Genomic DNA, 26,136 nt, shown 5'->3' on the forward strand with positions numbered 1-26,136 from the left:
GTGTTGTATGTAATAGTGTTCTGTGTAAATATTGGCTTTTCATTTTTTCCTCATTCAACAAATGCATACTGAGTGCCCTACCGTCTTCTGTAGTCATCCCTCTCAGTACTAGAATTCTAAGAGTTGAGTGTGTTGGGGAAAATATCTACCTGAGGGGGCTAATTTTATAGAGGAAGCAGCAGAACAAAATGTTTACAGAATCTGAAAGCAGCCCACTTGTATTAAAATACTGTCTTTTGATTACTGAGCAACTCTGTGACCTTAGTGGTTATCCAGCTTCTCTGTGATTCCATTTCCTCATCTGTAAGTTGGGAGTAAGTTCTACTTGAAAGTTTGTAAGGAAGACTAAATGATTTAATAAAACATTAGACAGGCAAGGGAGATGCTTTTTAGAAAGTGTCAAGAGACTACTGGAGAAGGATGTGTAATCAAACCGTGAAAAAGGCAAGTTTGGATACTGATTTTTTTACATAAGATGTCAAATATTTTTCTACACCATGAATACCTTTGAGCTTTCACACCTACTAAGTTATTAATTTGAGGCTGGTATATTTCATTCCTTGCTTTTTCATTGTTTCTCATTAATCCTTTTTTAAAAACTTTGTATGGATTTTTCTCTTAGGTGTCAGTGATTCTCTTTGTTGACTTAGACTGTTATTTCCCCAGCAAAAATGGGTTCATTCAGGATCAGCAAAACACTGCAATTCAGGGTCTGCAACCATGGCAAACCACAGGCAAGCCCCCAGTAACAAGGAGAAGAAAGCTCTTTGAAAGGAAGCTGGGAGGGGCTATAGGAAACAGTCTTTTGGAGGGCCTGAGAGTTCAAAGTTTAGTGACTTCTCACTGGCTGAGTCATGACAGTCTCTCATTGACTGAGCTCTTGCCAGGAAAGAAGAGGAAGTCTTTTCTTCATGTTGGACTGGGGATCTCATAGAACATGAGAGCTCCCAGTTCTGTCCTGACTATTTTAACTGAGATTTCTAAACAGAATAATAAACAATTCATAAACATTAATGTAACTTCTAAGTCAAACAACAATTTCTATAACTTCCATGTCTAACATATATCTTCATATTTATAGATAGGGCAAAGTGTAGTCAAATATTTAGTGTCCTATCTAGCTGGGCAGGATTCTTGATTGTCAAATCTCTGACACTCCTTTGAGGCTCCTTCTAATTTTTTGTTAGGACTTTTAGGGACTTGTCAGAATTTTGCTGGAGAGAATCGTTCCCATTGCCTCTGGTTGGCAAGGAGCCTTCCTCCTTCAATCTTGTCTGGAAAATGTTTAGCCTCCTACTCAATAGAAGAGTGGTCACAAGGCTAATGGCTTGAAGGATTGGACTGAGGAGTCTAACTACACAATGGACTCACTGGATTCACCCATTTTTTTCAGATCCTATCTTTCTATGTCCCTCATCCTCTTCACAGGCCCTTGGAGAAGCCAATTTTGAACACTGGTGAGGTTCTGCAGTGCCTTTTATTTATGTACAATTTATAGGTGTAGCAACTGAGGTTCGTAAAAGTCAAACTGAGATCCCATGACAAATGTTAGTCCTGGAAAATGGTACCAGTATTATCTCAGCATAAAAGCCATACTGTAACCATAATACACTACCCTGCTTGGTAGTATAGCCTACTTGCCCTTCTCGTTATCCTAATAGGAATGATAGCTAACAACCCAAGTGGCACTCATATTAGGTAGCATTGTACACAATTCATATCTTAATTCATTCTTAAGAGAACCACAGGGCATTGATTCTGGTGTTAGCATCAATTTATATCAATGAAGAAACAGCAAGAATTCAACTTTGTTAACAATTATTACTGGTAACTGGTTGGCAATATTTGGCAAAGCAAAATTTAAACCTTGATAGTATGTCTTAAAGTAAACAATCCACCTGCCAATGCAGGAGTCTTGGGTTTGATCCCTGGGTCAGGAAGATCCCCTGGAGGAGAAAATGGCTACCTACTTCAGTATTCTTGCCTGGAAAATCCCATGGACAGAAGAGCTTGGTGGGCTACAGCCTATGGGATTGCAAAAAAAGTCTGACATGACTTAACTACTAAACAACTGTCTGTCTTAGAGGACATACTAGGTAAGAAGTTACTATTCTGTTAGGTCACTTATAGCTGAAAACTTACTTTTATGATTGCCCCAGGGTGGAATTCTGTTTAAATTTCTCAGGACTACTCTATCTTGGCCAATCAGACTGAGGTTTTTCTGAGAATACACTGTACTTTCATGGAACTTAACATTTTGTTCTATGTACAATTAAGGTGTTCATTCTAAGAAGGCTTATTTTAAAGCTGACCTCAGTTCAGCTTTTAAAGATGAGTAAAACAAGACTTCTCTTCTTTTCACAGCTATTTGTAAGGCCTCCCCAGACAGCCATTTTGCTTTTTTGCATTTCTTTTCCATGGGGATGGTCTTGATCCCTGTCTCCTGGACACTGTCACAAACCTCATTCCATAGTTCATCAGGCACTCTATCTATCAGATCTAGGCCCTTAAATCTATTTCTAACTTCCACTGTATGAACAAAAGGGATTTGATTTAGGTCATACCTGAATGGTCTAGTGGTTTTCCCTACTTTATTCATTTTAAGTCTGAATTTGGCAATAAGGAGTTCATGGTCTGAGCCACAGTCAGCTCCTGGTCTTGTTTTTGCTGACTCTATAGAGCTTCTCCATCTTTGGCTGCAAAGAATATAATCAATCTGATTTTGGTATTGACCATCTGGTGATGTCCATGTGTAGAGTCTTCTCTTGTGTTGTTGGAAGAGGGTGTTTGCTATGACCAGTGCATTTTCTTGGCAAAACTCTATTAGTCTTTGCCCTGCTTCATTCCATATTCCAAGGCCAAATTTGCCTGTTACTCCAGGTGTTTCTCGACTTCCTACTTTTGCATTCCAGTCCCCTATAATGAAAAGGACATCTTTTTTGGGTGTTAGTTCTAAAAGGTCTTGTAGGTCTTCATAGAACCATTCAACTTCAGCTTCTTCAGTGTTACTGGTTGGGGCATAGACTTGGATTACTGTGATATTAAATGGTTTGCCTTGGAAACGAACAGATCATTCTGTCGTTTTTGAGATTGCATCCAAGTACTGCATTTCAGACTCTTTTCTTGACCATGATGGCTACTCCATTTCTTCCGAGGGATTCCTGCCTGCTATAGTAGATATAATGGTCATCTGAGTTAAATTCACCCATTCCAGTCCATTTGAGTTCGCTGATTCCTAGAATGTCTACGTTCACTCTTGCCATCTCTTGTTTGACCACTTCCAATTTGCCTTGATTCATGGACCTGACATTCCAGGTTCCTATGCAATAAGCAAAGGAGAAAAGGAAAGATATAAGCATCTGAATGCAGAGTTCCAAAGAGTAGCAAGAAGAGATAAGAAAGCTTTCCTCAGTGATCAATGCAAAGAAATAGAGGAAAACAACAGAATGGGAAAGACTAGAGATCTCAAGAAAATTAGAGATACCAAGGGAACATTTCATGCAAAGATGGGCTCAATAAAGGACAGAAATGGTATGGACCTAACAGAAGCAGAGGATATTAAGAAGAGATGGCAAGAATACACAGAAGAACTGTACAAAAAAGATCTTCATGACCCAGATAATCACAATGTGATCATTGACCTATAGCCAGACATCCTGGAATGTGAAGTCAAGTGGGCCTTAGAAAGCATCACTATGACCAAAGCTAGCGGAGGTGATGGAATTCCAGTTGAGCTATTTCAAATCCTGAAAGATGATGCTGTGAAAGTGCTGTACTGAATATGCCAGCAAATTTGGAAAACTCAGCAGTGGCCACAGGACTGGAAAAGGTCAGTCATTTTCATTCCAATCGCAAAGAAAGGCAATGCCAAAGAATGCTCAAACTACCGCACAGTTACACTCATCTCACACACTAGTAAAGTAATGCTCAAAATTCTCCAAGCCAGGCTTCAGCACTACATGAACCGTGAACTTCCTGATGTTCAAGCTGGTTTTAGAAAAGGCAGAGGAAACAGAGACCAAATTGCCAACATCTGCTGGATCATGGAAAAAGCAAGAGAGTTCCAGAAAAACATCTATTTCTGCTTTAGTGACTATGCCAAAGCCTTTGACTGTGTGGATCACAATAAACTATGGAAAATTCTGCAAGAGATGGGAATAGCAGACCACCTGATCTGCCTCTTGAGAAATTTGTATGCAGGTCAGGAAGCAACAGTTAGAACTGGACATGGAACAACAGACTGGTTCCAAATAGGAAAAGAGGTACGTCAAGGCTGTATTTAACTTATATGCAGAGTACATCATGAGAAACGCTGGACTGGAAGAAGCCCAAGCTGGAATCAAGATTGCTGGGAGAAATATCAATAACATCAGATATGCAGATGACACCACCCATATGGCAGAAAGTGAAGAGGAACTCAAAAGCCTCTTGATGAAAGTGAAAGAGGAGAGTGAAAAAGTTGGCTTAAAGCTCAACATTCAGAAAACGAAGATCATGGCATCCGGTCCCACCACTTCATGGCAAATAGATGGGGAAACAGTGTCAGACTTTATTTTTTGGGTCTCCAAAATCACTGCAGATGGTGACTGCAGCCATGAAATTAAAAGACGCTTACTCCTTGGAAGGAAAGTTATGACCAACCTAGATAGCATATTCAAAAGCAGAGACATTACTTTGCCAACAAAGGTTCGTCTAGTCAAGGCTATGGTTTTTCCTGTGGTCATGTATGGATGTGAGAGTTGGACTGTGAAGAAGGCTGAGCGCCAAAGAATTGATGCTTTTGAACTGTGGTGTTGGAGAAGACTCTTGAGAATCCCTTGGACTGCAAGGAGATCAGTCCTGGGTGTTCATTGGAAGGAATGATGCTAAAGCTGAAACTCCAGTAGTTTGGCCACCTCATGTGAAGAATTGACTCATTGGAAAAGACTCGGATGCTGGGAGGGATTGGGGGCAGGAGGAGAAGGGGACGACAGAGGATGAGATGGCTGGATGGCATCACTGACTCCATGGATGTGAGTCTGAGTGAACTCCTGGAGTTGGTGATGGACAGGGAGGCCTGGCATGCTGCGATTCATGGGGTCGCAAAAAGTCGGACACGACTGAGCGACTGAACTGAACTGAAAACAAGGCTATTCCCTGATTAGAAATCATAGTATGAAGTCTACTGTAGACTCTGTTAAATTCCCTGAAATACTCATGGAATTGTAGGGGTAGAAAGCAGAGATTATCAGACATGATCCTTTGTCTATCCACCCCTTCTGCATTGGGGCCATAATCCCCTCTCTGAGCTCCTCTAACTTCAGTGTCATTACCAATTAGATGGCAGGAGTTTTGGGGCCAGTTTAACTCGAACGTTTGGCTGACACATGGTGCCCTAGAATAAAACCTCTCTCATCTCTGTATCATAGTGCCTGGGCTTTTCCTGCTATTAATGCTGCTGCTAAGTCATTAAGTCATGTCCAACTTTTCTGCGACCCCATGGACTGTAGGAGCCCACCAGGCTCCTCTAGCCATGGATTTCTCAAGGCAAGAATACTGGAGTGGATTGCTATTTCCTTCTCTAGGGGATCTTCCCGACCCTGGGACTGATCCTGAGTGTCCCACATGGCAGGCGGATTCTTTACCACTCAGCCATTTGGAGTCCTCCTGACATCGATACTTCTATTGTTGACATTCCCTCTGTATTAGTCTCATCCTTTCAGTTTAGCAGGGTAAGATTTACTTCCATTGTAAACTGTCTCAGCTGGAATTCCAGCTCACAGTCCCCTCTTCATCTCTTGACACACTCTGGAGCTCCTATACTCCTGCTATATAGCTGTATCTTATTAAGCTTACCACAGAAAAATACACATAATTACACACAATGAACCTCACTGTCTTACTAGCTTCATTCAGTTATCACTTAAACAGTAGTTAAGCAGAAGCATTTTATGAATCGTGTGGCATTTTGAGTGTTGCAAGTAAAGGAGTTGGGTTCTTGACCTTTAGCGGATGAAAACTTTCTTATCTCTCTTTGTTTTCTTGAAGCTAATCTATGCAGTGAAGTGGCACTTTGTATTGTGGCAAAGAACCTATCTTCCTGTGGTCTCTCCGATCAATTCTGTATCTCTCAGCGCCATATGCCACTGTGTAAAAGGGTAAGAAAAGTCCTGAATGCAGGAGCCCTTGTCTGCTCGTCTATCATCCTCTCTGAGCTCGCTGGATTAATAGGGGAAAATGGGAGGCAAAACTACCAAAATAACTGGCTATAAAATATCCTTAAAATATTTTTCACATTTGAATGATAGCGCTATTTATTTGATGCATTTGAAATTGTCTAAAGAGACGTGCACATGAACTGAGACTTGATAGAAATAATTACAGAAGTTTAATTACAGTAAATTAAGAGAAGAAAACACTAAAGCAGAAACAACAGATGGTCAAATAAGAAAATGCTAATTTGAAACTATTAGAAAGATTAAGGCAAACCTAAGAAATGAAGCTGGTTTTCAGACCCAAAACAATTTCATTCTTTTCACTGTTCTTTTCTTTTGACATCCTTAAAATTTGTTGAGAATGTTTTCTTGTCCTTTCCTTTGTTATTTTTCTAGACCCTCCCATATTATCTTTCATAGCTTTATTTCATTTAGAGAATATTTCCCAATTTAAGCATGTTTCTTATTAAGAGTTTCTCAAATACAATTCTTAGTTTCAAATATTAGTGGTATTGATAACTAACTAAAAACTATTGTTCAAATAGTATAAATTTTCATATTTATAGAAAAACAGCATTCAACAAAAACAGAATGATAATGCTCTGCCAAACAGCATCAGTATGCACCAGGCGTTGGGCTGCGGAATGTATTTTCATACTTTGTGCAAAACTGTTTTAGGCTTATTGAAAAATTTTTGAGTTTGAAGATTTATTGTGGGGACTATAAATCCTGAATGTAACTTTCTGTATCTATTTTCTCTCCTCATTTGTATAACTTACTCTTACAGGGTATATAACCATTAGAACCTGTTGTGGAAGCTGAAAGAAATGACAATTTTCTGTTCGGATAAAGAGCACAAATATGAGTTTACACTAGACCTTAAAGCTATTCTGTTTTATGAAAGTTGGACCTAGGAAATGTGCAAGGCTTCTTCCTCTGGTTTTGATACATGGAAATAATCTTCATGTTAATTATACCTAATTGTAACCAAACTTAGTCCTGCTCTATTTTGGAGATAAAGTAAACTTGATTTAATATCAAGGGTCAGAATTTGCTTCTTAGTTGTATTCTTTCTTTAGCAATCTCAGAGGAATCTAATCCTTTAGAATGTATCAAAGATCTTCCATCAGCAGGACAACAGCTGTAATTAGCTATTTGGGGAATTATGTTTTTATATACTATTAAACTTTCTTCTATTCACCATTTCTTTGCAAAAAAACCCCACTGTGCTTCTGCAAGCTGATCTTATTTCTTTAGTCACAGAGATTAGAAGGTATAAATTTGAAGTTGTCAGCATATGACATAAAAAGATGAAACCTCATTAATATCTTTGTCCACGTGGATATTTTACTCTATATTATAATGACTCTGGGTGGTAAAAATTGGCTTGAAAAGTTAAGAAAACTAGTTTTTCATATATATACACATATATATATGAAAGCCAGCTTTGTTGACAACACAAATTGCAGTTTATGAAAGAGCAAATTTTTAAGCAGCAAAGAAAGACCTTTAATTAAAATGTTTTGTGAAGGGCATTTCGTCTTCAGTCTAGCCTTATTGCTGTGAAATATTTTGTCTAAAAGTTGTAAGTGTACTCTCTAAGAGTATGAGAAGAAATAAACAAATGAGCAAAACTGAAATGTGTTCATGAAGCAATTTATGGCACTTTGAAAAACTAAGTATCCAGCACACACATGTCCAAAGTTTTTATCAACCGGTTTGCACATGAAAATTGTTCTTAGATTTGAAACAGAAAACAGTGCGCAAATAGGTTGTGCTAACTTGTGACTAAAGAAAATCTGAATTCTAAAAAGAACTATTTGCACTATTAGAACTAATGAAAGAAAATTTCACCTACTGTACTGGTCACACTATTAGAATGCTACTATCAGTAACTGTATTCTTGACCTAAAAGTGTTTTCTCAGAGCAATACAGAGTAATGAATGAATCTCTAGGACATTTCACTATGGCAGAACAAGAAGTCTACTTGTTAAGTTTTTCAAAGTGTATCAAAATAATCTTAAAGGCAAGATTTAATGTTTCAGAAAACATTTTTAAACTTTAAATTTTCAAGACCTTTTACAAGTTGTGTTCTGTAGCGTGTAATTATGCAAAGAACTAACATAGCTGGCCTGAGACTGCTGTCCTTAGCAAGGCCTGCTTGCCTTGGCTGGCTTATGCTAACAGGGATTTCAAGAGGATTCTCACCATTCTCAGAAATGATTAAAATGACTCACTTGCCTAAAATACTTGTATAAACACTGGCTAGTGGTGAATACCTGCTTTCATTCTGAAAGTCTAGATTTTGGGTGTTAGGAAGAAGTTGCCTGTATGACCCCCAACAAAAACCCTGAACTCAGGTCAAGTGAGCTTCCCTTGTGGATAACGTTTCATAGATGTCACCGTCCTGTTGGTGGAGGATGTGAGCATGTTCTGCATGGCTCTACTGAGAAGACTGTTGAAGACTGTCTGGTTTCCTGTTAACTTTTGGCCTCTGTTCCTTTTCCCTTTTCTGAACTTTTATCTGCTCTCAGTTCTACACTTGAGAAAGCCTGAGGCCTGTGAGTTGTCCTAGCAAACCACCAAAAGGGATAATCTTGGGAACCCCCCACTGTCCTGTCAGTTACATTTTACAACGTCTGTCAGTTGGTCAGTTAACATTTTACAGCTTTTGTACCTGTTCCTTAGTCCCAACCACCTCTGTCTCCATCACCTATTGAGTCGCTCAGTACTGGGCATGGATGGACACCCCTCCCCAAAATTATTCCTGACTTTCTCACTGTTCCAAAAATGGAAATGACTCTGGAATATTCTGACTCTATCAATTTTACTTTGATTAACTTATGGCATTAGTCAACTTCATGATATGTCCACATCTCCTCTCCTGTCTGATTTTAAGGTATTAGAACATGCAAACTTCTTATGTCACCTTTCGCTGCTTATACTCTGCATGAATCATGTCTTTGACTTCAATGAATTCATTTGTACTGTATTAGGTGATTCATTTTTTATAATAGAAAATGCCATTGAAGTAGCTATTTCACAACTTTCATCTGATCTCAGAATCTATACAAAGACTGGAATTTAGAATATGAGGGAAAGTCAAAATAAAATGCAGCTGTTGAATTTTAAATGATTTAGTATTCTGTAAATGATTAGTAGAGTCAAATAATTTTGATTAATTGACCTGGAATAAAAATGCATGAACTTCTGCCAGTTGCTTTCTGGATACATATAAAAGGAACAATAATTACTCAAGAGAATTATATTAAGTATATATGTGTACATACAAAATAATACATAAACTATCCTTAAGTTAGAACAGTTTCTAGAAAAAAACAAAACAAAACAAAACTAATGCCAATCTCAAATTCTTTCCCCAAAATGTCTTTTTAAACCCTTTCCCAAGGGCTCAATATCATATTTTCTTTGTTTTTGTTTAAAATTTCTCTTTTGAAAACTAATTGCTAACTATGAGGCAATAGCTGCAAGCTAAAAATCCACTGGATAGAATTTCAAAAGGAGAAGTTTGAAAGCCATTATTTAAGTACTGAACTTTTGATATAATAGAATTGTCAATTTATAAGAGAAGAGCAATTAATATTCTGAAGATCTATCCCTTCTGATAACTCTTCAGAGAATCTTGGTTAGTGTTTTGCTCAATTTAAAACAAATTTACAACTTTGAGGTTATTTTAACACTTCCAAATAATTGCAGAAGATTAATTAAACATTTTCCCCTCTTTAAAGCATATAAAAATGACAGCAAGGTGTCAACTACCATATGAACTGAGACAACAGGGAGAAAAGATGCAGAGCCTATTAAGGACCAAGAGTGGCTATTGAGCAAGAGAAGGAACTTCATAGAGACCAAGGGCACTCAACTAGGGAATCCCAGGAAAGGTCCTGAACTTGGACCCCCTAAATCCAAAAGCAGTGGAAATTATTGGAAGTCAATAATACATGAAGATGTTAGAAATCCAGTTCCGTCTTCATTCTTGAGTAAACCAGGTGAATACCAGCATTCATTTCTCTTCTGGGCCTTTCTGAAACAGGCTAGGAATTTCTTTCTGGAGGAGGAAAAAAAGGATATAAAGACTCTGGATGTGGAGAAACCAGGCTAAGGGGAAAATGGAAATAAATCTCCCCCATGGTAGAATGGATGATATTTATAAATTGAACACCGTTCTTTAGGTCCTTTTTGTCTTTCCAGTCACCTGAAGTCGGCATCAAAAGAGCACCCCCAGTATAAGATTAGACAATTATTCCTCAGAGAATCTAGATGGCCTCGGGTAGCTCTTCAGAGAGTGATAGGCTTCACTGAAGGTTACTCCGAGTGAGTATCCTTCAGTGAAGCCTACCAATCTACACTCTTATAAAGGCTTGACAGTCAAAGATCACCAGGTAGTTGAGGAAAGTCTTCAATGTAGAAAGCATAAATAGAAACACAGGAAAAAGTTTTGGAAAAATATTCTAGTAAAGGAAGTAGAGGAAATTTCTGAAAGGGAAAAAAGATAGTAGACATAACGTGTTCAAATGTTTCCCTAAAGGCACATAAATACTACAAAATATAATAGTATAAAATGAAATAAGGTATTGTGGTATTTAGAAATACTACAAGTTAAGCATCTAATGAAAGGATAAGAAAGTCAAGTTATATAAAATTAAGGGAGCTTATATACACCTGTTACTGATGCTAAGTCACTTCAGTCATGTCTGACTCTGCGACCCCATAGACGGCAGCCCACCAGACTCCTCTGTCCCTGGGATTCTCCAGGCAAGAATACTGGAATGGGTTGTCATTTTCTTCTCCAATGCACGCTTGTTAGGAGTTGTAAAAACATTAAGAAATTACAGAGAAATAATTTTGCAATGTTAAAACTGTCCCACTGCAGATAGAGCAGCAAGCTGAAACCCCCACAGGGATGGTAGCCAAGAAGAATAATAAAGGTCTACCTACCTTGGAAGGTATTAGTTGGAAAACATGGATAGATTTACTTAAGTACATGGAGGAAACAGTGATTGTGGCTGTCTCAAGAACAAAACGAGTATACATGCTAAGACAGGAAACTAAAAATAATAGCAAAGTAGGAACTTGCACAAGAAGGCAAAAATAATTATAGATACTATGTAGCTCAGCTCAGTGGGCTTTCCAGGATGGCTCAGTGGTGAAGAATCTGCCTGCCATATGGGAAACACAGGTTTGATCCCTGGGGTGGAGAAGATCCCCTGGAGAAGGGAATAGTAACCCACTCCAGTATTCTTGCTTGGAGAATTGCATGGATAGACGAGCCTGGCAGGCAACAGTTTATAGGATTACATAGGAGTTAAACACAACTTAGCAACTAAAGAACAACATGAAAATGTAGAAGCTACCTGTTGATTTAACCAAAAGCAGTTCTAGAGGGAGTGGAAATGTTAAAGATGGGAGTTTAAGAAACTAAATCCTTATGTGCTACAGCAGGAAGTCATTAGTTTCTGAGATTGATAATTCAAGTAATAGTAGTGTAACTATATTTATTTAGGTATGGAGCTGAATTGTTGAAGAAAGAACTCAACTAGCTAAAAGTTTTTCTCTGGAGAACAGGAGTGAGGAAGTGAGATTCAAAGAAGAGCACTGAAAATTGCTTTTCTTAAAATCTTGTCATTGATTATCCTTTGAATTATATGAATCAATTATAACTTAAAATTCTATATTGGGGAAAGGTAATATTTCACTTTTAATCTATTATAGAAAAGTATGCTAATATATTTTTAATCAGCTTGTTATTTGGGAAGGAGAACAAAACTACTCATCTCTCACTAAATCCTGTTGTATGAATGACTTTATGGGAGCTGAGATTTACTATCAGTTTATTTTGTGCCTTTAATAAAATCTGACGTGTGAATAAAGAGTGTATTTTTAAGTTGAGCATCTGATAAAAGCAAAATAAAGGTTGTTGTAAAAGTTTATGCTCTGTTGTGACATCAATATGGTCTGTCTTAAGTCCTTTGAGAAGCTATTATTTATAACTTTGAGTTTGTTTATATATTTGGCTTTTTGTGTCTAATTCACGAGCAACCATGCCTGATTATTTTTTGAACTTTCGAAAGTTACACTAGCTTTTGAGTCTTACAAAAGTGAATGTGACAAAACATTATGCTGTAATAGAGATATTTGAAAGAATTGTCTTGGTTGCTTTGAGCTCTTGTGTGTTCCAATGGCAGGTTGGTATAGGTGCTCTTTGACATTACTTTATGGTCCTTTATCTCCCCATGTACTTTAAAAACAGAATTGTATTAATATGGAATTTATTTATTAAAATTAATTACTAGCTTTCTTATGCTACTATCTTAAGATTGATAATTTATTAAAGGAAACATAGAATAAATTTTTATTCATATTTTTGTAAGGTAAAATATAAAATCTAATCAGTATTCTTTAGATTGTCAGATCCAGAGCAAATGTAGTCTAAAATCTAGATCAAAAAGAAAACTGTTTTGCACATATTAATAATTGGTTGATGTTGTTTATTCGCTAAGTCATATAGGACTCTTTTGCAACTGCTAGAGTAACCTAGCCAGGCTCCTCTGTCTAAGGGATTTCCCAGGCAGGAATACTGGAGTAGGTTAGCCATTTCCTTCTCCAGGAGGTCTTCCTGACCCAGGGATCAAACTTGTGTCTCCTGCATTTAGGGAAATAACTATTCCAAAACTTATCTATAAATTGAAATGTTCAGAATCTTTATATAATAGCTTCTTAAGATACTGCTACCTTAGTAGCAGTACATTTTCAGGTTTATTCTGGAGGTATAATGCAGTTTGGGATTTTTAAAACTTTGAAGATGGTCAAATTGTATTTAATACCTCTTACCACCAATGTGTGTTTAGAGGAGACTATCTAATATATGGTGAACAAATGTTAACTTAAACCTTCAGTGACATTAAAACAACTTTATTATGATTTTGTCATTGTACTTTATCAACAGATTCTTAACTTTACTTGGTTCTAATTTTGAGATTTCTAGTATCTGTGACTTTCTCATTCTCAGTATCTTAACATCAGAAGTAACTTAAATAATTGCTGTGTTTATTAATGATTCACTGAGTCAATTACCTTTATGTGACTGTGGCAAACTCAAGAGAGATGACATGAAAATGGGTATAAATAATAATCAGAATGGACTTAAAATTTTATATTGAAGCATGCTGCTAATTAGCTCTTTCCTTTAGGGCAAGGGCTGTTTTAATTACCCTGTTTTTCAGAGTCTGGTTGAATGATTGACTTGCAATAAATTCTCAAAATTATGCTGATTAATAGAGGAGATATAAAGTGGATTTTTTATAAAATTTCTATAAAATTACAAACCCATAACTAATGACCATATAATTCATCATGTTTTCCCAGTTTCAAAAATAAAAACCTCAATATGAGATGTCCTTAGAAAATAAAGGATAGATGGAGAGGTGACAAGGTGTCATGGGAAAACAAAAGCCATTTACAATGGATTAGCCAAGGATTGGAGTTTGTTGTTTTTATAATTTTGGGTATGTTAAATATCCTCGTCAAATATCAATTTTTAAGGGGAAATATGGTAATATTAGTACCAAAATTATAAGACTTATCTAATGTTAAGAGGTAAATTATGTAAGGGGGCTTCCATGATAGCTCAGTGGATAAAGAATCTGCCTGCAATGCAGGAGACATAGTAAACATGGGTTCGATCTCTGGGTCAGGAAGTACCCGTGGTGGAGGAAATGGCAGCCCACTCCAGTACTCTTGCCTGGGAAATCCCACGAACAGAGGAACCTGGTGGATTCCAGTCCATGGAGTCAAAGGAGTCAGACAACTTAGCTACGAAACCACCACAAACTATGTAAATGATCCAACAGTTGTATCTGGTAGCCATTGTAATTGGAAATCTAGTTTGAATTATAACAATTTTTTTTTGATCTCTTAAAGGAAGTTAACTCATGGTAATAATCATGGAGTAAAGCAATTTTCCCTTTTCCAGACTTCTCCACAGTACATTTTACCTCTTCACTGGCAAAGAAAATTCCAAGGGTGAAATAATCATTTATTTGGCCATTAAGTGTTTCTTCCAGAGCTCCCTTTTCAATCTAGTCAACAAAAATGCTAATTAGTCCTAATTGTTTGGAGAACACCTGTCGGTCCATTAATAGATGCAGAGATCCCTAAAGCATTCCTCACAAAGTAGGGTGCTTTAATTCCCCCTGAGATGAATTTAACTTTATCATCAAGAGGTAAAAAGGATTAAAATTAAGCTAGCTTAATCTAATTTTTACCTACCTGTGGAAGTACATAGATCCAACTATATATACTTTTAGAGGTTACTTGAAGAAAAACATAAATGCTAGATAGAAGTTCTCTAAGAGTGAACTCCTTGTTCTCAATGGGATGAATGAAACTTCACATAATATCTTATGATTATGAACTGTTTTGATAGACTGATACCACAGTCTTGCTTCCTTTTGATACTTTTCTTAATTGTAGAAAGAAAAATAAATCATGCTTTCCATCTAGTCTGATATGTTGCAGTGGTTGTGTTGGCATGTCCATACAATCAAATTTTCCAAAAATGTGTAAAAGTAGAAAACAATGTGTGTTGACTTAAAAAATATTCACGACTTAGAAGTTCAGAGTTATGTTTTGTTTGGCAGAAATTTTTAAGACTTTAAGCCTGGGAGACAGCATCTCAAGTAACTCGAGTAACCCTGAGAGAACTGCTCTGAAGAGGCAAGGTGGGATCCAGGATACATAAGGATTTGCAATAAAGGGAAGATAGTCTGAATGTCAAAACATTATTTAAATAAAACTAGGTATCCCAGGAGAAGGCAATGGCACCCACTCCAGTACTCTTGCCTGGAAAATCCCATGGATGGAGGAGCCTGGTAGGCTGCAGTCCATGGGGTTGCGAAGAGTTGGACATGACTGAGTGACTTCACTTTCCCTTTTCACTTTCATGCATTGGAGAAGGAAATGGCAACCCACTCCAGTGTTCTTGCCTGGAGAATCCCAGGAACGGGGGGTCCTGCTGGGCTGCCATCTATGGGGTCGCACAGAGTTGGACACGACTGAAGCAACTTAGCAGCAGTAGCAGCAGCAGATATCCCAAGTTAAGACATTTAGTGCTTTTCTGCATAAGGGAAGATGCAAAGATCTGGGCTCACTGAAATACTTTCTTTGACACACACCTCAGCTATCTGGGGCCAGTGTCCTGTGTTTTCACATCCAGAGTTTCCTTGGAACTCACCATAGGGAGTGGCTGCAGTGCAGTCTGGCTGCTAGATGGCAGGTATTTTTCTACTTTCTGAATTACCCTAGGGTTCATCAGCTCACCAGCTCACTGCCAGCAGTGGCTGTAATCACTGATAACTCTGAGATACTTTGTTTACTGACATGGCAGGCAACATTCCATTTCTCATTGTATGTGGACTAGTGCTGATAGTTAAGTTCTACTTAGTAAGTCAAATAATTTTATTTTAATACAGAGACAAGCTAGCAGTAATATTGCAAGGTTATTTTCATGGCTCCTGTCTTAAATAATATAGCATTTCTACATCCTTAAAGTTGAGTAAAAGACTGTCAAATGTTTAACTAAAGCTGACTGGGGTCAGCAATATTTCTCATGTGTCTGGCAAATAGAATCTATCACCATTCACTAATGGAAACTCAGGAATACAATAGACCCATCTTATATTCTTTCTTGACAGAAATTCTTATTTTGAAAGCTATAATCTACATTTCTAAAATAAGACCTTAAAATGGGTAGGAAGTTACCAAACTTAGAGAATTTGTCATGGACTTATAGCCTGAAATACAGCAAAGATTTTAGGTATAAAAAAACATTTCTGAGGTAGAAGTTTCTCGTAGTCGGTGGCTTTAATCTAAGCTTTCCTCCTATTAAATATAATTTATAGAATGGTTCTTTTCTTATCTAAACAGACTATGCTAAATGTGCAATTGAAGCAGTTATCAAAACTTACACATTTTTTTTTAACGTTTCAGGCAAGAGTATTGAATTTTTTTTCAACAAAATCTTCAACTTGACCTGGAGAACTTCTTAGTAAATATGAATGGTACTCTTTTAAGAATTGCTTGAGCTAAATTGAGCATTTCTATCATATCTAAATGTCAGCCACTCTTTTGTAGCTGACATGCAATCTTTTGGTCTGTCTTTTGATTATTTCTTTGTTGCCACTATGGCTACAAAATGCTTTTACACTTAAATGCTTGATCGTCATCTCATTTCAGGGTTAAGGAAGAACAATGTCTTTGGTACCATATCAGAAAGGGCTGTTTAAATGGTGAATCTGCCTTTAAGCAACCAATTTGCATACAAAATCGGATGCATAGGAGGAGTTGAAAATCATTTCTATCATCAAGTACCAGTTTCTACTGCAGAAAGCAAATTTTGTAGCCCTTAAAAAGACACTGGTATCTTACTACAGTTTTGAGCGATTCACACTGAAAGAGGGAGCAAATGAATCGTTGTTGAGACAACAATGTAAATATTTGTTCATCTGGGGCTGAATTTGGATCATTTACAGATTGGCAGAGAATCTAGTCTGTATTTTTAAATTGGAGCAATATATAAAAAACAATATCAACAATTTTGTGCTATACAGCCTGGTGAGTGAAGTGAAAGGCATTCAGTTGTGTCCAACCCTTTGTGACCCCATGGACTATACAGTCGATGACATTCTCCAGGCCAGAATACTGGAGTGGGTAGCCTTTCCCTTCTCCAGGGGTTCTTCCCAACCCAGATCTCCCACATTGCAGGCGAATTCTTTACCAGCTGAGCCACAGGCTAAGCCCAAGAATACTGGAATGGGTAGGGAAGATGCACTGGAGAAGGGATATAGCCCGGTAGAAAGATATAAATAAATTTGAAAGTCAGGGAGCAGAGGAAGGGGAATATTAAAATTTTAAGTACCTAAGAAAGCCTTCAGGGTTTACCTGGTGGCTCAGACCTTAAAAAATCTGCTTGCAGTGCAGGAGACCTGGGTTCAATCCCTGGGTCAGGAAGATTGCCTGGAGGAGGAAATGGCTACACACTCCAGTATTCTTACCTGGAGGATTTCATGTATAGAGGAGCCTGGCAGGCTACAGAGTTGGACATGACTTGAGTGTCTAACAAACAGGAAAGCCGTTAACTGTAATTTATAATTTTAGAGGAGGTTAACCCTCTATTTGCATTAACTTAATCAAAGAAAGTTGGTTTAGGGCAAAGAAATGGTTCAGTTCAGTCGCTCAGTCATGTCCGACTCTTTGTGACCCCATGAATCGCAGCATGCCAGGCCTCCCTGTCCATCACCAACTCCAGGAGTTCACTGAGACTCATGTCCATCGAGTCGGTGATGCCATCCAGCCATCTCATCCTCTGTCGTCCCCTTCTCCTCCTGCCCCCAATCCCTCCCAGCATCAGGGTCTTTTCCAATGAGTCAACTCTTCCCATGAGGTGGCCAAAGTACTGGAATTTCAACTTTAGTATCATTCCTTCCAAAGAACACCCAGGACTGATCTTCTTTAGAACCGACTGGTTGGATCTCCTTGCAGTCCAAGGGACTTTCAAGAGTCTTCTCCAACACCACAGTTCAAAAGCATCAATTCTTCGGTGCTCAGCTTTCTTTATAGTCCAACTCTCACATTCATACATGACCACTGGAAAAACCACAGCCTTGACTAGATGGACCTTTGTTGGCAAAGTAATGTCTCTGCTTTTCAATATGCTATCTAGGTTGGTCATAACTTTTCTTCCAAGGAGTAAGCGTCTTATAATTTCAAGGCTGCAGTCACAATCTGCAGTGATTTTGGAGCCCCCAAAAATAAAGTCTGACACTGTTTCCACTGTTTCCCCATCTATTTCCCATGAAGTGATACATAAATGGTAAAAATTAGAAAAATATATAAATAAACACCAACCAGCCATTTAAAATCACTGTAAACGGTTCACGTATTGCTTGAGCATTACTTTACTAGCATGTGAGATGAGTGCAATTGTGCGGTAGTTTGAGCATTCTTTGCCATTGCCTTTTTTTGGGATTGAAATGAAAACTGACCTTTTCCAGTCCTGTGGCCACTGCTACCTTTTTTCATAGGCTTCATACTCTTAAATAAAAGTCATCATTTAATTTACTCAAAGGCTTGTTTCTAGCAGTTTCTTAATCAACAAATGACGTCTTTTAGTACATAGTTAAAATAGGAAAATTTTTATTTTCCTCAAGTACTCTTGGATTGGCTGTAGTCTGCTGTTGGCTCTCTAATATATATTTTCTTAAGATACTCCTAATAAGTAGAATTGTTTTTTATACCCCGAATTTTCACTTATTTAAATATTAAATACCACTTCACTTATTTGATTGCCTATATAAAAACCATGTATTTATACATTTTATGTCTTCAATATTTTATTTATATTCTACATACATCATTCTTCTGCCCATTCCTTCTGTAGTTGCTAAGTTGAATTTTGTACATTTAAATAGACTGCTATTTGATTAAGTGCAGTGGCCCAATTTTTTTTCTGTCAAAAATGATGGGCTGATTAACTTAGCAAACTGAGAGGAACATCTTACACTCCTAGGAAAGAAAACTTTATTTAATAGTGATCCTATAATAGTAATTAGCCTCCAATTAAATTAATTAATTAAAAAAAAAAACTAGGAATAAAACCACATATGACCTAGCAATCCCACTCCTAGGCATATACCCTGAGGAAGCCAAAATTGAAAAAGACACGTGTATCCTATTTTTCATTGCAGTGCTATTTACAATAGATAAAGCATGAAAGCAACCTAGATGTCCATCAACAGATGAATGGATAAAGTTATGGTACATATAAACAATGGAATATTACTCAGCTATATAAAAGAACACATTTAAGTCAGTTCTAATGAGGTGGATGAACCTAGAGCCTATTATCCAGAGTAGAGTAAGTCAGAGAATAATAAATATTGTATTCTAATGCATATATACAGAATCTAGAAAAATGGTACTGAAGAATTTATTTGCAGGGCATCAGTGGAGAAACAGACATAGAGAATAGACTTATGATAGGGAGAGGGGAGGAGAGGGTGAAAGGGTGAGATGTATGATGAGAATAATGTGGAAATTTACATTACCGTATGTAAAATAGATAGCCAATGGGAATTTGCTGTGTGTTCTGTATCAACCTAGAGGGCTGGGGAGGGAGATAGGAGGGAGGTTCAAAAGGGAGGGGATATATGTATAACTCTGGCTGATTCATGTTGAGGTTTGACAGAAAACAACAAAATACTGGAAAGCAATTATCCTTCTTTTAAAAAATAAATACTACTATTTAAAAAAAAAATGATCCTAATTGAAATCTCCAATTCAACACAAATAGGATGATACCCATTGATTATTACCAATAGCTGTCCTATTTTGCTGCTTTTTAAACTTTTTTTCTTGCACTCATCATTTTTTCTGTTTTCTTATAATTGCCATAAATAGTTACTGGCATTTTTAGTTGTACTAAAGCTTAAGATGTTACTGAAACTGGTTTTAAAATTGGAAAATTCTTTTGAGACATGTTGATAAACTAATTTAGACTTTTTTTCTAATCATTCAGATGGATGAACATTTCTTCTTCCTCTATAATAAGTCTTTCCCCCTGTCTGACCTCTTATAAAATAAGGCAACATTGATAATCTGTTATAATATTATATAATTAATAATTTAATAGGATTTACTTAAAATGTTCCATTTTGAAACATAATATTAGTATTTCTTAAGAATGCTTATACTATGCTTAAATATAATCAACTTAGATAATTTTAGATCAGAATTTCAAAAAATCAGATTTAATGATAAAAGGGTTTCTATAGATTTAATGTGAAATTATAAGAAAGAAATATTAAAGTGCAATTTAATAATAACACTATCATTTCACAGTAAATGACATAAGCCTATGTAAATCTAATAACTTACCTTGTATAACTGTCTATAAAATATAATATCATGAAGTAGGTATTACATGTAGGAATAGAAACATATTGAAATGTGTTGAATGGAGATGAAATTATGGAACTGAAACTGAATTTACCTCTCTGAATTAGCATTTCAGTCTTACTGTTTTAGAAATTGAATGCTATTTTGATATGAATATTTAAAAATCATTTCATGGATTTAAATCAGTAGTTCCTACTTAAATTTTTAAAAATCATTCTTTTCATGTTCTTTGAGACTTAGTCATTTTCTATTAAGTTTTAACTAAGTGCCTATAATTACAACTAAATTAACAAACTATGGACATGTATCTTGTTTCAAGTGTAAGTTAGTGATATCAAGTGTTTACAGTAATCTTAGCACAAAGTTCCCAGTGGTAAAGCCAGATTACTCAGGATGTTCAGCAAGTCTCTGTTCCTCACAATCAACATTTTTTCTTGTCTTGATTACTTGTATTTACTATTCCTCCCTCACGTTATCAAGTTACTGACCTTGTCCTCTTTGTAGTTGCCATCTTGTGCATCTTCTTATATAGTCATAATTAGATAAACATTTTAGTTTATGATTTCAATACATTTTCTGCTCTGATTCCTTGTGGTAGTATTCATGGAAACATAACATACATCTTATCTTGAGGGATTAACCTGGGGGAACTGACATGTTCTGAAGACTCATCCTGAGCTTTCAATGAGCTAAGATGACATTGCTGTATACTTGAGTTTTTGCCTTATCTTTTTGTTAATAAGAATTCTATGCAAATGAAGGACTTTGTTTCTTCAACTTTACTGCATGAGAATTAATAAAAAAATCATGATCATATGACTGTCCCTTCTCAGTGTGTGTATGTTGTACATACCTGTAACCTGTATTTACTTTTGAGTATATTTTAAAATGCTATTAACAATTATAAGATCTTTTGAGATACAGTTCACACATGATCTATTTACAGTATAAAATTCAGTGGATTTTTGGTGTATACAAAGCTGTATAACTGTTACCACAGTCAATTTTAGAATATTGTCCTCATCCTAAAAAGAAACCACATACCCATAGACATCTATCCCCAGATCTAGGCAACAGCTAATTAACTTTTCTGTCTATATAGATTTGCCCATTCTGGACATTTCTATAAATGAAATTGTACCATACATGGTTTTTATGGTTGGCTTCTTTGACTTAGAATAATGTTTTTAAGGTTCATCCATGTTGTAGATACATCATGCATAATACATAGGAGAGAGTCATGGGATAGTGTAACTTCACTTTTTTGGCTGAATAATATTCTGTTGTATGGATATACCGTTTTGTTTATCCATTCACAAGCCATTGGACATTTGGATTGCTACCATCTTTTATGAATAACGTTCCTATGAATAATCAAGTTTTGTGTGAGCAGTTTTCCATTTTCTTTGGTATATAACCAAGAATAGAACTCTAGGCTGGGCATACACACTGAGGAAACCAGAATTGAAAGAGACACGTGTACCCCAATGTTCATCGCAGCACTGTTGATAATAGCCAGGACATGGAAGCAACCTAGATGTCCATCAGCAGATGAATGGATAAGAAAGCAGTGGTACATATACACAATGGAGTATTACTCAGCCATTAAAAAGAATACATTTGAATCAGTTCTAATGAGGTGGATGAAACTGGAGCCTATTATACAGAGTGAAGTAAGCCAGAAAGAAAAACACCAATACAGTATACTAACGCATATATATGGAATTTAGAAAGATGGTAACAATAACCCTGTGTACGAGACAGCAAAAGAGACACTGATGTATAGAACAGTCCTTTGGACTCTGTGGGGGAGGGAGAGGGTGGGATGATTTGGGAGAATGGCATTGAAATATGTATAATATCATATATGAAACGAGTTGCCAGTCCAGGTTCGATGCACGATACTGGATGCTTGGGGCTGGTGCACTGGGACGACCCAGAGGGATGGTGTGGGGAGGGCGGAGGGTGAAGGGTTCAGGATGGGGAACACATGTATACCTGTGGCGAATTCATTTCGATATTTGGCAAAACCAACACAATATTGTAAAGTTTAAAAATAAAATAAAATTTAAAGAAAAAAAAAAAGAAAAAGAACTCTAGGCAATATGATAACATTTTGATGTACTCCCATTCTGTTTTCCAAAGCAGCTATACTGTTTTACACTCCTGAGTAGTGTATAAAGGTCCCAGCTTATCCAAGTTTTTATCAGTCCTTTTCTGTTTTTCTTTTTGTAGCCATCCCAGTGAGGGTGAAGTGATCTCATGTGGTTTGGATTGGCATTTCCCTGAGTACTAGTGGTGGTCTTTTTTGAAGAAATGTCTTCTCAAATTTTCTGTCCATTTTAAAATGAATTATTACTGTTTTTCTTATTGAATTATAAAAGTTTTTGTATATTCTGAATATAACTAACTCCATTTCTAACTACAGGATTAGCAAAAGTTCTCTCACATTGTCTAGGTTCTTTTTTTTCCTTACTTTTTTTAAGCACAAAGTTTCTCATTTTCATGTTCACTTTGCTTTTGTCTATCTTTTGTTCCTTGTGTTTACAGTTTCATAGTAAAGAAACAGACTGACACCTGTGTTTTCTTTTTTATTCTAAGTCTCATTGCTTTAGCTCTTTCATTTAGGTCTGATTCATTTTGAGTAAATTTTTGCATATGGTAGGTAGGTATTAAGTTTCATTCTCTTTGCATATGAATATTAAGTTGTCACTGGACCATTTTTTAAAAAGTATCTTCTTTTAATGTTTATAATATTTACAACTACAGAATGTATTGATCATATATGAGATTATATGCTCAACCATATTATCCTAGTTACTGTAGCTTTTTAACTTTGAGATAGAGAAATGAGTTTTCCAACATTTGTTCTTTCAAGATTGTTTTGACTTTTCTGAGTTCCTTGAATGTACATATAATTTTCAGGATTACCTTGGCAAATTTTACAAAGAAACTAGTTAACATTTTGATAGGGATTTGTTGAATATATATATTAACTTGGGAAATACTGCCATATTAGCAATATTAAGTCTTCTGATTCATAAACGCTAATGTCTTTCCATTTATTTAGGTCTGTAATTTCATTCAACAATTTTGGCAGTAAAAGAGCACCAACACTTTCTGACATAAAATCATTCAGTGAATGTCTGTACCGTTAAAAACCTTCGTCACACCAATGACAGGGCACCTGCTTGACATAGTCTCAGTGATGCAGCAAAGCTATGCTAAAAGGGGAAAATTGATACTGATAGTGTAGGTTATAGTTAGTTGATATCAAAATTATTCAAAAGATGTGATATAAAAGCATTTCCATAAATAGACTGAAAACTCTGAACACTTTATCTCAGCTTTGCAAAGAAAAGATCTTCATTTGGCAAAACTAATACAGTTATGTAAAGTTTAAAAATAAAATAAAATTAAAAAATTAAAAAAAAAAAAAAGATCACCAATGTGTCCTGGGTTTTTGCTTTTTTAAATAATTATTTCCAGTTATTTCTATAAGCAAGTACTTGTGTAATTGTCCCTAGTTTCATGTAGATTGACAACTAAAGCCATTAGCCAATATTTAACACTGGTCTTGAATAGAATTTATTTCTATACTTTGAAGTTGAAAGAAGCTTGAATTGTCCCCAAATTCTTATCTGACTCAAATGTAATCCTGGATTCTCTTCCCGTTTTCCAAGCTTCAATAATTATCAATTGTGTTTAACACAGTATATTATTTCTCAGGTTACCATAACATGTCATACACTGAGTGGATTAAACAACAGAAGTTCTCAGTTCTGTAGGCTGAAATACCAAGATCCAGGTGCTAAAGATCAGATTCTTCTAAGGTCTCTCTCTGAGGTCTGAGCCTTCTTGTTATGTCCTCATGTGACCTTTTCACTGTGCACATACTTCCAGGATGCATCTCTTCACATAAGGACACCAGTCCTATTGGGTTAGAACCCCACTCTATGACCTCATTTAACATTAGTTTTCTCCTTAAAGGCTTCATTTCCAAAATAGTCACTTTGGAGGTTAGGACTTCAATATATGTATTGGCGGTGTGTTAATTCAGATTATAACTAATGGTATATTAGGAATCGAATATTGTTCCCACTGTCCAGAAAATGTTCTCCCTGTATCTGATAGTAGTGTTCAAATTTTGTTTCAGAAACCACCTTCTTTGAACCCATGTGTTACAGGTAAGAATAATCTTATTCCTGTCTCTTAGAAGGAGAATAAACCACATTCGAGCATTTTATTCCTCTAGCCAATGTGATCATTTGGGGGGCAGGCTAGTGACCCAAGCCAGACCAGTATCCTGGAATTATTACTGGACTAAGCTAAAAGAGGATTTCTTTATCCATTTTAGCTGAGTTTTTGGTTTGTAGTGATAAGTGTTAGTTGTTCAGTTGTGTCTGACTCATTGCAACTCCGTAGAATGTAGCCCACCAGGCTGTTCTGTCCATGGAGTTTTCCAGGTGAGAATACTGAAGTGGGTTGCCATTTCCTTATGGTTTGTAAAGCTGTGGCAATTATTAGCCATGCTGGAATGAGGTTGCTTGGAAGAAAGAAAAAAAGTCAACAAAGAAAATGGCAGTACTCTGGATAGGGAGAAACTCCTCATTTCATCTGAATGTCCACATCCAGCCAAACCTGAACCTCAACTATCCCTGGGCTTTGCTGCTGCATAAATCAACAAATTACCTTTTTTTAACTAGTTGGTTTAAATTTGGTCCCTGTCTCTTGCAATGAAAATAATTCTGGAAAACAGAGTTAAAGTCTTAAACTATGAAAAAGTAGAGACAGAAATAAATTAAAAGGGCTTAGAAGAAAACTTTAAAAGACTTAGAAGAAATCCTCTTTATGAATACTAATCAGGCATGAGGATTAAATGGAATACCTATAGCTGGAGAGAGAAAATAGTTATTTTCTTTGAGTATATTCTTAAATCCATACAACTAAGTTAGTATGTCTTTGCCAAGAACCAAGCCCATTACATTATTCCTTAGAGGACTATTAACTCCCTATCATTCAGGCATAATCTTAAATAAAATAAACATTTGGTATGAAAGACCATTAAGAGTTTTTCTGCCAGAATCTGATTCTCTTCCAGAATGATTGGTGTAGGAACCAGTAAAAGGAGATAAAAGTTTGGGGGACTAGAAATCTGTGTGTCACAAGTGATTTATTGAAGACATGGACTTACCATGGGAAGGATGATAGAAGTTAATCACAGAGAAAGAATGGAGAGAAATGGGTGCACTTGGAGGCGGAGGTTTCAACGAAATTGAGATACAATGTTTTGTTTAAAAATCTTGGAAAATAAACTTTATTATCAAATTGGACAATGACAGTCTCAGTTTTCAGAGCTGAAACTTTTCACAGTAATGGTATTTCAGGGAATAGAAAAGGGGAATATATTGAAAGGCATTTTGAGTAAAAACAATGACTATAGCTCCTCTTTGGGACATGGTTTGAAAATAGTGCATTCAGTTTTTCCGAGTGTCTCTGACTACAGCAGTTTTACTGAAAAGTGTTGAAATGTGTCATTTTACATTCTGGGGAAAAAAAAAATTACAAGTGAGTTTTGAAGTTGTCATCTGTCTCTGGAACCAGCATCTATTTCTTTGAAGTTGCTGCACTGTGTTCATCTAAAGGTAGAGAAGTAGTAATCACATTAGGAAAAAAATTAAGGAAGCCATTTGAGTTTCAGCATAGAATTTTCTGCCACATATTTACCAGGTTCTGAAGAAACAATTTCCTCTTGGCAACTAAATACTTTCTGAACCTAAATGCTCTAACAACACAGGCTATTATAGCCAAGGAAAGAGTAGAAAAATCAGAAGTCTGCTCAGCTCATCAAGACTTTCTGTCAGCACTTGATATTCTGTCCAGCTTCCCTCGAGACAGCATCTAATTGATTTTTAAGTGACCGCAGTATCAGCCTGTACCTCACCTTGCAAACCATTTCTAACATAT

The 26,136-nt window shown here is 36.4% G+C and overlaps 1 long non-coding RNA gene across 3 annotated transcripts in view; it reads left to right on the forward strand.

The window, feature by feature from the left end:
• Positions 1–26,136, forward strand: part of LOC129624621 (uncharacterized) — a 79,212-nt gene that overhangs the window by 3,783 nt on the left and 49,293 nt on the right. The window contains exons 2-4 of one of the 3 annotated variants that reach the window (XR_008701071.1): positions 6,028–6,137; positions 9,945–10,205; positions 11,720–12,437. The exons of 1 other annotated variant lie outside the window; for it this stretch is intronic. This is a non-coding gene — a long non-coding RNA (uncharacterized LOC129624621). Of the gene's footprint in view, positions 1–6,027; positions 6,138–9,944; positions 10,206–11,719; positions 12,438–26,136 lie in introns of those variants that run through there. One more of the 3 variants, XR_008701072.1, reaches the window with a different exon arrangement.

Source organism: Bubalus kerabau, chromosome 12, assembly GCF_029407905.1.
Source record: "Bubalus kerabau isolate K-KA32 ecotype Philippines breed swamp buffalo chromosome 12, PCC_UOA_SB_1v2, whole genome shotgun sequence".
Taxonomy (NCBI): Eukaryota; Metazoa; Chordata; class Mammalia; order Artiodactyla; family Bovidae; genus Bubalus; species Bubalus kerabau.